This window comes from Takifugu rubripes, unplaced genomic scaffold (genome assembly GCF_901000725.2).
Source record: "Takifugu rubripes unplaced genomic scaffold, fTakRub1.2, whole genome shotgun sequence".
Taxonomy (NCBI): Eukaryota; Metazoa; Chordata; class Actinopteri; order Tetraodontiformes; family Tetraodontidae; genus Takifugu; species Takifugu rubripes.
Window position 1 is genome coordinate 123,847 of NW_021821642.1, and position 3,828 is coordinate 127,674.

At 46.1% G+C, this 3,828-nt stretch overlaps 1 long non-coding RNA gene across 1 annotated transcript; it reads left to right on the forward strand.

Moving 5' to 3' along the window:
- The first annotated feature begins 1,255 nt into the window (after positions 1 to 1,255).
- On the forward strand, positions 1,256 to 3,594 carry LOC115248587 (uncharacterized). The gene is made up of 3 exons (XR_003887406.1): positions 1,256 to 1,280; positions 2,761 to 2,931; positions 3,534 to 3,594. It is a non-coding gene; the product is annotated as an uncharacterized lncRNA (long non-coding RNA).
- The last annotated feature ends 234 nt before the right edge of the window (positions 3,595 to 3,828 follow it).

Sequence of the window (3,828 nt, forward strand, 5' to 3'; positions counted from 1 at the left end):
CCGGCAGGTAAAACTCAATCAGGGGAGATAAACAAACTAACAACACCCGTGCTACTGCAAACAAAACTACACACGAGGGGGGTGATGAAAACGCCCTCCACCAGGGGTTGGGTCCCCGCCGTGGCCCGCAGCACCTGTCCACAAAGAAAAGAGAACAATTACATTTACAACGATAAACGATCAGACGCGACGAGCGCACACTTCACACAGACTTCACACAGACTTCACACAGACTTCACACAGACTTCACACAGACTTCACACAGACTTCACACAGACTTCACACAGACTTCACACAGACAGGCAAATAAATGGTGACCAGGTAGTCTAAAAGAACCCAACGTCAACCAAGAAACGAAAAGCAACAAACACTAAAAAGGTAAATATAAATTGATACAATTTACACACTGTCAAGAGTCTAAAATTTAGGCAAAAGCTCCGTGGTCGCCTCGGCGGCACCACCACGTCTCAGCGCCGTTTCTCCGAGCCCAGGGGAGCGAGGGGAGAGGGAGAGAGAACAGGAGAGAATCCCGAACCAAAGGACCGAGCCAAAGCAGCAGTGGGTCCAGTACGCGAGGTAGTCCGTGCCGACTGTGTTTGGTGGCGCCACCACTCCGTGAAGGGTTCCCGCTGGGGCAACGCGACCCACCGACGCCAGGCGGCAGCAAACTGCAGCAAGAACAGCCCCATTAACATTTATCAACTGAGTGGGGGAGTCAGTGACGCGCATCGCTGCGCCTTACCTGCCCAGTGCAACTAGCGCGCGCGCCCTCACGGCAAAGCGCTCTAGGCGGAAGGATGGCGGGAGGAAGCACCGACCTTCCTGGCGCTGCCAGACAGCTCGCGCTGTGAAACAGTTTGTTGGTCGAACCGCCCAGATCAGCTGCAACCCCGCCGTAGCGTCGAAGGGGGGAAACAACTAAAGCCAGCTGGAGGCAGTGCCTTATATAAACCTGTTCTCCCCACCCACCAATTAAGGCACTACCCCCATAGGGCACCTGTTCGGAGGGCAGGCCACGCCCTGCCACATATAGATCAAAAAGTTGACACAGTTTGATTCCGCACCCAAAAACGAACATCTGTCAGCCGAACTCCAGTTGTTTCCCAGTATTTCAGTTAAAACGTGGACCAAATTGTTCTGAAGAGGCGCTTGTGCCGGATATGACGCGATCCAACCACGAACACGTGACGTGTAGAGGAAGAAGAAGCGAAAGTGAAAGTTCTCAACTTCGGGCTCCATCTTGAGTGACCGAGCCCTGATGGAAAACCTCTAATATTCAGGTAGCATTTGGTTCTTTCACTGCTGTCGTCTCGAATCAATGTTCCGCTGCGAGATGCGGCTTAATAAGCTGCGTGTGCGCAATGAGCGTGCGCGTGTTTCGGACGCACATTGCGGCTGGTCGACGGGAATGTTGTGACGGATGATCAAACTTTGTAGCGTGTTTCCTCTAACTGCGTTTTCCGCTAACCCTGAGCCAACATTTTAGAGGCTGAGGAAGCACATTTTAATACTCACAATAAGTAACAATATTATTTGCAGTTAGTGGAAGAATCCACGGAAAGAGGGACACAAACGCGACAGTTTTAGCCTCCTCTCTTTGTCCCTCCACCAGGGGGACAATCAATCCTTTATTTAAAAAAGGAGAGTATGTAAAGAGGGAGAGATCAAGGCATTCCATTTTATTGTTTTAACAACTGGGTCTTTGTGGAATATGAATTTGTTATTATGGATTTATGAAATGTGTTCTGTTTTGAATGAAGCAGTCAAGAAAACAAAAGGAAACCTAAACCCATGGTGTTTTCATATTTTTGGTCCTGTACATGTGGTCAGATCAGATTAGTCTGAGCAGAATTGGGTGTTTTTTGCCCTTTGCTGTGTGTCATCTATTCTATTCAGCATGTTGGGTTGCTTGACCTCTGTTGGGTCGTGGCAACTTGATCATCACTTCTGAGATATTGACACACCTTTTTCCTGAGGCTGGCTCCAATGCTGCCAACACACCTGGCCATGGATATGGTGGGACTTCTGTGATGAGTGGGGTCAGAGGTGGTGGACAAGCTCTGCTCCAAAACAAGCTTGCTAGATATGTTTGGGATCTCCTCCGCCACAACCAGCAGCTGCAACTAGTAGCTGTGCACGCCATGCAGAGTTTTGACCTCTAGGTCAGGCTACAGATGTTTTTTCCAGCACCATCATGTGTTGGTGAGAAACATGATGCGCCTGATCAAAAAAGCTGCTTGTAATCTGACAGACGAGCCATGATGAGATGTCAAGGTGCGTTGTTGAAAATGAAGATCCTCTTCTTGGAATCCTGTCTGAGATGACAGAAGATGATGCTGCATTTGACCCACTTTGATGATGTGATGACGGATTTCTGTTTAGTTTTGAATGCATTCTCATCTTATTTGTTGAATTTAATGTTGAGAACTGACATCTTGAAAGAATTTAGGTTTTCTTGTAAACCATAACCAGATAAAAAATGATTTCATTTGTATTTGTGTGCGTCCGTCTGATGCCACCGCACCTTCTGAAACACCCAGGAGAAACATTTTTTCCACAACTATTTTATGTTTAACATGGTGTAAACTTTTAAGATGTCCCAAAACTTTTTTCCAATATATATGTGGCCTGTATGATGTACAGGGTGACATCATTTAATAGATTTTGATGTGAATGAGCCGACAATACGTCATTGGACAGACCTCTGCTTGTCTTCATACTGAGAATCATGTTCTTTAATCTTCTTTTCTGTGTCAGCAGACTGTTCCTGCTTAACCGTTTAGACTCACATTTAAAAATGAGCGAATGTGTGATGGAAGAGGAAGAGAGAGCAGAGTCCACAGTGCCCAGCTGTGTGTCCCTGAAGAGCGACTGGTCCAAAGAGGAACCTGAGAGGAACTTCGGTATTGGACCTCGAGGCTCACCTTTAAAGTAAGGTTTTCTGAACCACAACTCTGCCTTAGAACATTTCACAACCACACAAAACATCATTTTGTGGGTATTAGCCTCTACTATCAGTGAAAAATGAAATTCATCAGCTCTTTAAAATGAAACGGTGCACAGTCCTTTCACCATGTTGGCCTGTGGAAAACCAGTGTTGTCGGGCCGATGGACCAGCGTCCCCGTCATTGCCGGACCACCGTTGGCCACCAGTTGGGTTTTGGGATCAAAGTGGGGGCGTTTCCTGTATCCGGTTCTCCTCACGGATCCATGACTACAACATGTTGCTGCAAGTGCAGAGACGTTTGCTCTGGAAAGAACTTTAGAGCACATTCAGTGCTGCAGGATGAGGGGCTGGAAAAGGTGCCAGTTCTTTTCTCACTGCAGGGAACAGTTAAAAAAAGCAGCTTAAACTCTGAAAACATGAAAATGATACAGAGACATCACTGATTTATTGATTCAGTTGTTATCCAGAATGGATTAGAAATGTTCCTGTTTGATAAAAATGCAGTGAATTGGGATTATTGAACTACAACCTCTACAGATTATTTACCTTCATCACAGTCTCATCACTATTTCTGATGTTTCCTCAGGATGGACGAGGACAGAGCAGAGTCCACAGTGCCCAGCTGGGTGTCCCTGAAGAGTGACCAGTCCAAAGGTGTTATAGTAACCTTCAGAAGTTCAGAGGAAATGTAAGAAAACTAAAGTGTGATGATGTGTTTGTGTGGCACCCTTTAAACTTTGGTATCGGACCTCAAGGCTCACCTTTAAAGTAAGGTTTTCTGAACCACATAACTCTGCCTTAGAACATTTCACAACCATACAAAACATCATTTTGTAGGTATTAGCCTCTACTATCGTGAAAAATTAAATTAATGAAACGGT